The following is a 12,256-nucleotide window of genomic DNA, read 5'->3' as shown; positions in this document are numbered from 1 at the left end:
AAGTTAAAAATCACACAACACCAGGTTATAGTCCAACAAGTTTAGTTGGAAGCACACTAGCTTTCGGAGCGACGTTCCTTCATCAGGTGATTGTGGAGGGCTCGATCGTAACACAGAATTTATAGCAAACGTTTGCAGTGTGATGTAACTGAAATTATACATTGAAGAACTGACTGTCTGTTCAATGTATAATTCTTCAATGTATAATTTCAGATACATCACACTGCAAATTTTTGCTATAAATTCTGTGTTACGATCGAGCCCTCCACAATCACCTGATGAAGGAGCGTCGCTCCGAAAGCTAGTGTGGTTCCAATTAAACCTGTTGGACTATAACCTGGTGTTGTATGATTTTTAACTTTGTACACCCCAGTCCAACACCGGCATCTCCGAATCATGACTACTATGGGAAGGATATTATTATATTGGAGAGGTGCAGAAAAGATTTACAATGATGTTTCTGGGACTGGGGAGTTTGAGTTATAAGGAGAGGCTAGATTGGCTGGGACTTTTCTCACAGGAGCATAGGGTGTTTAGGGGTGACCTTATCGCCATTCATAAAATCATGACAGGCACCGATAAGGTGACTAGCAAAGGTGTTTTACCAATGGAAGGGGGTGGGGTGGTGGTTCAAAATGAGAGGGCTTATTTTTAAGGTGAGAGGAGAAAGATTTAAAAGGGATCTGAGGGGCAACCTTTTTACACATAGAATGGTTTGAATGTAGAATGAACTGCCAGAAGAAGTGGGAGCTGCAGGTACAGTTACAATATTTAAAAGATATTTGGACAGGTACATGAATAGGAAAGGTTTTGAGGGATATGGACCAAACACAGGCAAATGGGACTAGTTTAGTTTGGGAAACTTGGTCGGTATGGATGAGTTGGACTGAAGGGTCGGTTTCTATGCTGTATGACTCTATGACCTACTGCAAATGTGTTTGCCATGGAACACAATGATGTCCATATGCTGCAGCCTTGATACATCACCTGATCAACATTCTGAATGAATTCTAATTAGTTAATTATATCATTAGCTTACTTAAGTTGACTTCAGAGATTTTACTAACATTATCACCAATTTGCACACTATATAAAAATTTAAGAGTAGAGAAGACCTTAACTATTTACCATACAGCTAGTACCAGTCTGATCTCTGGCAGGGTGGCTGGCCTGCAATGCAGAATGATGCCAACAGCATGGGTTTAATTCCTGCACCTGATGAGATTACTGTGAAGGTCACCTTCTCAACCTCGCCACTAGCCACAAATGTAATGACCCTCAGGTCAAACTACTATCAGTCGTTTCTCTTTAATGAGAGTGTGTCAATAAGCAGCAAGATATCGCTTGGCCAGTGGTGAAGGCCATCACCTGTGAGATACTTCATGTATGCCCAGACTCTGCATGCCACCGCACATTGCCCTAAGTGCCTGTGGGGGTCCAGAGACTGTCACACATCTCCTGCTGGAAGGTGCTTTGTAAAAGAAGCAAAATACCAGAAACAGTAATGGCAAAAGCAGCCCTGTTGACCCTGCAAGACCCTTCTTACTAAGATCTGAGGGCTAGTGCCAATATTAGGAGACCTGTCTCACGGACTCATCAAATAACAGCATGATACAGTCATATTCACAGAATTATACCTTACTGACAATGTCTCAGACACCAGCATCACCATTCCTGGATAAGGTCTATCCCACCAGCAGGACAGACCCTCAAGAGGGTGGCAGCATAGTGGCATACAATCAGGAGTTGCCAGAGGAATCCTCAATGTTGACTTTGGAACCCATGAAGTCTCAGGTTAAGAATGATCAAGGAAACCTCCTGCTGATTACCACATACCATTGTCCCTTGGCTGAAATGCTTTCCACTTGATTGGATGGGTACAGCTGTAATACACGCAAGAAGCTTGATCCTTCCAGGATAAAGGAGCCTTCTCAATTTGCATCACACCCACAACATTCACTCTATCCACCACTGATGCTCAGTAGTAACAGTGAGTACTATTTACAGGCTTCACTGCAGAAATCCACCAACGATCCTTTAACTGCACCTTTCAAACCCACGATCACTTCCATCTAGAAGGTAAAGGCAGTAGATACATGGGTCCACCACCACTTTCAAATTCCCATCCAAGCATTCACCATCCTGACTTGGAAATATCTTGCTGTTCCTTCACTGGAATTCACTCCCTAGGGCATTGCTGATCTACCTACAGCACAGGGACTGCAGCAATTCAAGAAGGCAATTCAACATCGGCTTCTCAAGGGCAACTAGGGATTGGCAATAAATCCTGGGCAGTCAGCAATACTAAGATTGCATGAGTGAATAAATAAAAATAAAAATGATTACAACTGAAGGTCAGAAGCTAGGAATTCTGTAAAGTGTTATTCATCTCCTGACATCCTAAAGCCTGTCAACTATCTAAAATAGAGAAATTTGAAGTGTGATGAAATATCCTCAACTTGCCTGATTATGTAGCATTAACAGCAATGGACAACTTCAACAGCATCCAGGAGAAGCTTGCTTTCCACCACCTTATATATTCACTTCCTCTATCACTGATGCACAACATTGTGTTCAACCTGTAAAATGCACTATAGCAACTCACCAAGTCTCCTTTAATAACAGAATGGATGATCTATTCATTCATTCCTGATGAAGGGCTTTTGCTCGAAACGTCGATTTTCCTGCTCCTCGGATGCTGCCTGACCTGCTGCGCTTTTCCAGCACCACTCTAATCTTGACTCTGATCTCCAGCATCTGCAGTCCTCATTTTCGTCTATTAGTTCATGCCTAGTCAATGAATAAAAAAAATACATCTGCTGTGCAACTACAAGCTGCAGTTTATGCAGCGTATGCAATATTGGTAGATGGGCAAATTATTTCAAAAATAATTATTTTTGTCACGTAGAGGCATGGATTAATCAAGACCAGTCAGTTTGAATTTGTTAAGGACTGTGGTTCTGATGGATCAACTCCCAGTGAATTTTTTGAGGAAGTCATTGGAGAGTCAATGAAAATGACATCATTGATATAACCTACAGACATGTCAGCGAAGCTTTTAAAATGTTCCACATGATGCACTGTTGAGAACATTCCAAGCTTATGGAATCTGAGGGAAAGTGCCATATTTCCCTTAAAAAAATCCATATTTGGCTTAGTGACACAAAGCAACACATAAAGTCTGACACATGCTTTTGTACTTGGAATGATATTTTCAGAAGCTTTCCACAGGATTCTGGATCCATTGTAGTTTGTGGTTCATATCACTAAATTATACTTACATATATGGTCATAAGTTTTGTTGACACTTCAAGGCTAAGGTGACCAATATTCATAATCTGGACTGGATGCTCCAGATGATTGTGGTTTGGCTGAGTTCCTTTCATTGCACTTGTTTTCAAACCAGATACATCAATTCAGGTCAGTCTTCTCCCTTGAAGTCGATGTCAAAGCTCTGAAGTGAAGCTTTCAAACTGTCCTTGTAGAATTTCCTTTGATCCTACATGACAACGCACTCCATGCTCAAATTCTCAATAGACGATTCACTTTAACAAATAAATATTAGGTATTCTGCTTGCAAGACCAACACAATTCAGATGTGATTATCTCCATATGGTGCAGATCCTTTGCAGCCGACTTGGGTAAACACCTCAGTGTCTGGTGTTTTGTCATGCCATCTGATCTTCAGAAACTGTTGAAGAGAGCTCAAGTGAAAATGGAAAATGGAGCATCTTGACATTACACCAGTGTGCAATCCAAGTTTCATATGCATGGAAGAGAATGGATAAAACTATTAGAGTACAGAGCAGTGATTCCCAACCTTTTCATTATCAAGGCACACTTCAACGAGATATTAATTCTACAGCACACATATTTTCTTTTCAGCTGAATGCTCATAAACATTGCAATTACTTGCTTTTGCTACGGTTATGACCTTACCAGAGAGAACTGCAACATAGTGCATAAAGCAAGCTAAAAAAGGATCAAATGCATAATTGTTTCAAATTCACCAGGAAAAAAAACATTGTTTTCAATTGTGAGCACAAATACATTATGGAACTATTCCTAACAATTCTTGGCCCTAAAACTATGTCACACACTCCACTCAGTTCAGATTTCTGAATCTAGCAGATGACATTTTATATTTGCGACAATATTTTTAAAAATCTAATTTTTATTAAAATAATTGAACAGAATAATAAAATAAATTCAATGGATCAGAGCAAAACGTGAAGTAGGTGATTTGCAATTTGCTGGGAAACCTGAACCTGCTGTTGCCCCCTCAGAGACTCTTGATTCAGGGAGGAATTGATGAGAGGGCCACCTGCAAATCTCACTCCGCTAACAATCATTTTGATTTTCCCCATCATAGAGGCTGCACCATCAGTGAAAATATTCCAACACATGGTCCAGATAGTCATGATTCAGAGATGCCGGTGTTGGACTGGGGTGCACAAAGTTAAAAATCACACAACACCAGGTTATAGTCCAACAAGCTTAATTGGAAGTACTAGCTTTCAGAACGCTGGTCCTTCATCAGGTAGACCACCATCTGATGAAGGAGCAGCGCTTCGAAAGCTAGTGCTTCCAATTAAACCTGTTGGACTATAACCTGGTGTTGTGTGATATTTAACATGGTCCAGGTAACTTTGTTTTCCTTCAAGTATGTGTTACCCAAAATAGTTGTTCACCAGTTGCATGATTTCGCAGCTCCTTACAAAATAAAAAATTCTCCTGATTGGTTTTTCCATTAACAAACTGAAAATTGGCCAGCAGCTAGCAGTGTCCACTTACATTGAAGGATTGGTCACCTTGCAAAGCAAATTTCTGATTAGTAGCTAACTTCTCTTGAAGCACCTCCTTGATATCAGCTAACATGTAATTAATTCGTTGTTAAACTATATTATCAAAAACTGTAATTTTGTCATTCTCTTTAACTTCCAACATCACACAAACAATTTTTTTTTACCTGAAGGCATGATTACGGTTTCAGCAATGGTGTGGAGCTTCTTTGATTTTGCTATAAGCTCAGACACCAGCTAAGTATCATCTTGAGTTTTATCCAATATCTTCACAGTCTATCAGATTGCTGGTCATTTGCATGTTTTGTTCTCGAAGTACTGATTGTCTTTGTTCACAAGAGATGGATGTTTTGTTTGCAAATGGCATTTAAGTTACTTGGTACCATTGTAGTATTTGAAAACATCTCTCTTTGCATGATACTTTCAGGTAAGGGGCAAGTGGTATTTCCTGTCCACGAAAATCTAAACACTGGCTTCACAACTCTCTGAGAGAAGAAATTCCTCCTGATCTCTGTCATAACTGGGTGACCTTTCATATTAGGAACATGTTGTTTGTTTCAAGACACTCATTGAGGGAGAAACAATCTCTCTGCACCTAAACTACCAATCATAGAATCCCTACAGTGTAGAAACAGGCCACTCAGTCCACACCAAACCTCGGAAGAGCATCCCACCCAGATCCACCCCACTATTCTTTCCCTGTAATCCTACATTTCCCATGGTTAACCCACCTAGCCTGCACATCTCTGGACTTTATGGGCAATATAGCATTACTTAGTTTGCACATCTTTGAACTGTGGGAGGTAACTGGAGCACCCAGAGGAAATCTATACAGACAAAGGGAGAATGTGGAAACAGCACACAGACAGTTGCCCAAGGCTAGAATCAAACTCAGGTCCCTAGTGCTGTGAGACAGCAGTGCCACTCACTGAGCCACCGTGCTATACCCTAACAGCCTTTTATGTTTCAATAAGATCACCTCTTCCTGAAAATGCCCTCATTATTCCATCTTCTAATGCTTAGCCAATCCTCTATCCATGACAATATACTACTTCCAGCGCTATCTCTTTTAATTAGTTTAAATCTCTCTCTATAACCCTAGTTATTTGATTTGGCAGGATATTGGTCTCAGCATAGTTTAAGTGAAGCCTGTCCAATTGGAATAGCTCTCTTCTGTCCCAGTGGTGTGAATGTCCCATGAGCTGAAATTCATCCACAGTGGTCTTTGAGTATTTAACTCTTTGACTTTATTTACACAATACCAGTTTGCTATGGATTCAGGTAGAAAGGGAGTCAAGCTGAAAGGATTGAACTTTAGCAGCTAAATTTTAAAGGCCTTCTTTCTAGTCCTAACAATTTCATTGATACCAACGATGCCAAGTGGATCCCCCTCATCCCATTCCAAGTTCTTTTCAAGCAACACAGACTTCAGGGCTCACGTGGTGGCTGCAGAGAATAGGATGTATCTCTTAATTATACTGCCCCCCACCCTGCCAACCACCCTCCCACAACTACATTCCTATTTCTTCCCTTCCCCGTCTCCAACGTGAATGGCTTTTTTTACCATGGTGTCATGGTCATCTTGCTTATCTTCTCTTAATGCTCCATGCTCATCCACACAGGTTGCAAGAACGTCTTACTACTGGAACTTTCCAAAGACTGAGGCTCCTCGATACCTGCTTCATCTGCAGTCAAATCCCATTTTTCCTGATCACAGATCAAACTTGACCAGTACAATCTCCTTCCCTGATCTGGTGCAACACCTGCAGCTTGAACTCCAGCTCCTAAATTTGGATATGACAATCCTCAACCTGCACACTCTTACTGCAAACATGTTTGATCTGGATCAACTTGTTGTCCAATAGCTTTCACATGCAGCAACACAATGCTGTCCTACCACAATTATTGCATTGACTTAATTTATAAATGAATTACTCTAGGTTTGTTCCTCTTTACACTTTACTGCAATTACATTTTTTATCAACAAAAATCACCAATATCCATCTTCTACTCATGCAGCTATTTTTATAACAAAAGAGAAGGAAACCATTGGGACCAAAAGTGCTTACTTTTACTTTAAAGGCTAGAAATATTCACTAATCCTATTCACCATTAAGCTTCTTGCCCTGCACTCACATCATGTTGTGGTTCACACTATCAACCTATCACTAGCTTCACGGCAGTTCGGCTTCTTGATTCACACCTTTTATCCTCTCCTCATCTCTCATTCTGGAACATTTCCTTCTTGCAGTAAACCTTAGTTGAAGCACCCCTGACCCTATGTGCACCAATGAGGCCAGAGCTGCTTCTTGACCCATTGTCTCTTTAGGGTATCAACTGATATGATGTATAAAGAGCCATTCAAACGAAAATCTAGTACAATTTAGGCTTTATTGAAAATATACCAGTGTTCAATCAATTCTTAAAAACCTTGCATTTAAATCGCTATTGTAGCTTGTCGCTCATTACACTAAATCGCAACATTCATGGCTTGGACTTAGATATTACCCATGTGAGGTGAATCGGCCAGGTTCATTCTGACGGTTTGTAATCTTCTTTGAGTTCTGATCTCTTGGTTTTCCTTCTGCAATGGCTGTTACTGGGTTGTTGCAAATGATGCACCTGACATTCCTTCTTTTACACGTTTTCATTCAATCTTCTTGCCAAAGACCATCATGATTCTAAGATTATCCATCTAAGGGCCATGCAACAGGACGTATCAGCTACAATGTCAGTCTCCTACCAGCCCTTAATTTAGCAACCTTTGCAACCACAAAGGATGAGCAATCGTGAGCATCAAGCTTCTGCTTAGTCAGCAGTCTAGTTCTAATTCTCCTTTTTACAGTAACCTGATTTATACATGAGGTTGGCTTCCTTTCCCATCTTCCTTTGTAGAGGTTTGGCTGTTAGCCATACCGTTACAGGCTACAGAGGAGCAAGCAAGGAGTTTAGCACATAACATGGTTGAGGAACAATGACAGATATTTTTTAAAATACTTAATGATTCACAGCAAAGATATATCTCAGTCAGGAAGAAAGATTCCAGGAAAGGGATAAATCAACCATTGTTAACCAAGGAAGTTAAAGGTAGTGTTAAATGAAATTAAAAAAACACAACATAGCAAAGATTAGTGAAAAACTAGAGGGCTGGGAAAGTTTTACGAGTCAAGATTTTTTAAGAGTAAAAGAACGACTAAAAATAAGCTAAACAGAGAGAAAATAAACTATGAGGTCAAAGATATAGACAATAAGAAATTCTTTAATTATATCAAAAGGAACAGAGCAACCAAAGGGATCATAAGGATTCCCAGACAATTAAGCTGCAGAAATAATAACAATATTGAACCAGAGGAGTCAAATAAATATTTTGTATTAGATTTCATTTTACAGGACATGCAAGGTAAAGGCAAAGTTACCTTATTCCAACAATACTAAAACAAGGGGCAAAGGTAGGGAGGAAAAAATTAAACAACTATCATTTGACAATAAGTACTGGGAAATTAATTGAGCTCAAGGTTGTAAGTACCCTGTCCTTGTTGGGTGACATCCTAAGATATAAATGTAAGTAGCTACATAGACAATAGATGCACTGTCAGAGTTTTTGAAGAATTATTAGATTCTGAGAAGTGTTAGAGGATCGGAAAATTGCCAATGTGACACCCTTATTCAAAAATAGAAAGAGATAAAACTCAGTTTGCTTGACATCCATCTATAGGAAAATGTTAGTCTGTTGAAAGGATACAATAGCAGAACATTTAGAAACACATAATAAAATCAAGAAGACTCAGAATAGCTTTGTGAAGGGGAAATGATGCCTGATGAATTTATTAGAATTCTTTGAGAAGGTAACAAGCAGGATAGATAAAAGGGGTCCTATAGATGTAATAAATTGGGATTTCTAAAAGACATTTGATGAGATATTGCACTTAAGGCTACCAAATAAAACTTGAGCCCATGGTGTTCCAGGTAATATTGTTACTATGGATAAAGGTTTGAATAAAGGGGACATTTTCAAGACATTACACTGTAACTAGTGGAATCAGGGGCTGCTGCAATTATTTACAATATATATTAATGAACAAGATAAGGAAGTGAATTTACCATGTTTGTGGATAAAAACTAAAATATAAGTGTAGGAAGCTAGTGATGATGACACAAAAAATTTACAGAGGGATATAAACATGTTTAGTGAGTTGCAAAGACTTGGTAGATGGACTATAATATGGGAAAATATGAGGTTCTGCATATAAGCAGGAAGATTAGAGAAGCTGAGTATTATATGGAGAAGGACTGCAGAAAGCTGCTGCACATGGGTATTTGGGGTCCTTATGCATGAATCAGAAAATTATCACATGTAAGTTCAGCAAGTAATAGGGAAGGCAAATAGAATGTTGGCCTTTATTTCAAAGAGAATGGAGTATAAAAATTGTGAAGTCTTACTAAAATTAATCAATGCACTAGTCAGACTGCACCTGGAATGCTGTGAACAGTTTGGTCTCCTTCTCCAAGGAATGATTATACTGGAATTGGAGTCAGTGCAGAGAATGTTTGCTAGGTTGGTGTCATGTATGAAAGGATTTTCTTTTGAGGAGAGATTCAGTAGGTTGTGTTTATACTCACTGAAGTTTAGAAAAATGAGAGGCAACCATATTGAAAGATATAAGATTCTTAGGGGGCTTGACAGGGCAGATAAAAGGGCATTGTTTCACCTTGTGGGAGAAACTAGGACCAGAGGGTATAATCTCAAAGGAAGTGGGTCATATATTTACAACAGAACTGAGGAGAATATTTAATTTCTCTCAAAGTGTGATGAATCACTTTGTATATGATGAGCATTCACTTGTTCAACCTTTTTTTAACATATCTATATAACTTCTTACTCTATAGTACTGTTTAGCTTTCTCTTGTACTCTAGTTTTTCCCCTCATTAATTTTGGTCATTGCTTTTTTTATATTCTGTCTAATCTTGAGTAGCCACCTATTTTACATAATTATACGTTTTCCTTCAGTTTTGATACTCTGTTTAACAATACAAATTAACCACAAAAGATAGGATTTTGATGCTCTCTGGAATATATATTTACTGTGCCTTCAGAAATATTCCTTTAAACATCTTCTGCTGCATCTCTATCAACCTATCAATTAATCTGATTTGTCAACTGCTAGAGACAGCCCTGCTTTCATGCCTCATAGTTGTTCCTATTTAAATTTTTAAAATATAGGTTTGAACCTGCTCCAATTATAGAATCACTCATTCTAATTTGTCGTATAATATCAGGTTTAGTATAGCCTGTCCTCTGGTCAGCTCCAGAACATGCTGTTGTCAGAAATTATTCTATTCTACATAAACCACATCTATGCTACCCTTACTTATGTGATGTTTTCACTCAATATATAAATTAAAAACTACCAAGATTATTGTTGTGCCTTTCTGAGAAGCTCACATTATTTCTTCCTTTATACTTCACCCTATCATTTAGTTACTTTTAGACAGGCTGTGCAGCATTCACACAAGTAACTTCTTGCCTTTATTATTCCTCAACTCAACCCAAAACATTTCCACATTCTGAATTCCTGAACTTAGAGCAACCCGATCTATTGTGCTAATATCAGCATTAAAAAATTTACATTGATTTTCAAGCTTTGAAAGTTTAACTTTATCACATTTCTGTTTAATGTCAATTTCTCCAGAGCAATGGATTTCTCTGCATATGACCTCTGGAATTTTTCTGAAATATTTTCATTTTCAGTTGCAAGTTTCTGTGCTTTCTCTACTATCTTCCTGGAGATCAATAACAACATTTCTTGTTTTTGAATTTATTATATTTTTTTTCATTCTGTTTGTGTACTGTTCCTCAAATTCTGCTAATAGCTCACTTGTGTTGGAATGTGAGATTTGTAGGTATTCATTTCCTTAATCAGGTATATGGTGTAAATGTTTGATTGCCTTAAGAACCCATTGTGTTTCAGTCCCTAATGGCTCATTTCGCAGATTATATTCTGGCTCTATGTGCTCAAAGTCCTACTCTTTTGCCAAAAAATGTTTTCCCAATTGCAGGTCCTTATCTCTTGGCTGTGGAATCATATTCTCTGTATCTGTCTCCTTGCTTCGGATACATATACGGAGGTGATGGCTTCAGTGGAGCTACAAGAGAAATGCACCTCACTATTAACACTGGTCATAATAAAAACAAGGAAATCTTATTTTGTGGAATGCTTGACATCAATAGCACTTTCCTTCTCATGCATCCATTTTCTAATGGAGTAAATGTAGGTTTGAGACCTAGTATTTGGCATGGTTGCCATTTTGCCTCAGGTCTGTTGAATGTAGAATCTGTTGAAGAGTAAATAGAAGATCCATAACATTTACCTGTGAAGTCTTACTCACAGCATAATGAAAAAATTCCAATGTTGTCTGCTACTGTTAATGAAAAGAGGCTCAGAAGTAGTTCAGCATTTTTACTTAATAAAGAGCAAAGATGATCAGGAGTAACATTCCATGTGTCGGTGATTTCTCTCCCATTGCTGCTAAGAAGAGCAGTCATCTGCCCTAGTACATGTCTTGGGATATATTTTAGACATTGAGCTGCATGTTAGATGTTTGAAGAAGCTCAAGTCTAAGACTTTTTACAGAGAGCAAAAGATACTGTTGTTTCAGTGTTCCAAATAAAATCGGTGACCTTCAAATTAACAGTAATGTCAGCAAAAAAGAAATTATCTGATATGCCTGTGAGATCTGTGAAATCTGAACTGTCTTGCACCTTTGTTTCCTCTTGTTCTGGTCCTCAGCATCCTCTAATCTTGCATATACACAGAGCATTGCTGCCCAATGTTACCTTTTCATTCGGTTGAGGGAAATTGCTGACTATCTCCACCTGGCATGGTGAAACAGGCTGTATTGTAACACCCAGGCCCTGGGCAACCTCTTTGCTGACGGGGTTCATTATTGCTACCATGCAAAGCCAGAGTAATGGTAGTTGGTGCACTCTGATTCTTTCCATACTTTCCGTACATGTGATATGCCCTTTTGTTTTCAATCTCAATTCTGACTTTGGAGTATCAGTAGAACAATTCAGAAAACTAAGTACTGTGAGCTCATAGTTGTTCATCACATATTACTTTCCAGTTGACCTTTTATTCTCTGACTTTTGCTGCCTGTAACAGGATGATTCTAATCATTCAACTGTTGTAAACCTACTGCTGCATACTGACTGTCTGACTGCTAGAGTAAAACGAAGAACTTTAGATGCTGGAAATCTAAAACAAAAACAGGAATTGCTGGAAAAACTCAGCATGTCTAAAGACATATGTAGAGAGAAAGTGGAGTCAATGTTTTGGACCCAGTGACTCTTCATCAAAACCAGTAGTAGCTAGGAAAAGGTGGGAAATATGCTGAAGGTGAAGGTGAGTGTGTTTGTGGTAGGTGGAGATAGAGCAGAGAGAGAGAGAACAGC

Source organism: Chiloscyllium plagiosum, chromosome 4, assembly GCF_004010195.1.
Source record: "Chiloscyllium plagiosum isolate BGI_BamShark_2017 chromosome 4, ASM401019v2, whole genome shotgun sequence".
Lineage (NCBI taxonomy): Eukaryota > Metazoa > Chordata > Chondrichthyes > Orectolobiformes > Hemiscylliidae > Chiloscyllium > Chiloscyllium plagiosum.
The sequence above is the reverse complement of the archived record's forward strand: the minus strand, read 5'-3'. Positions refer to the sequence as shown.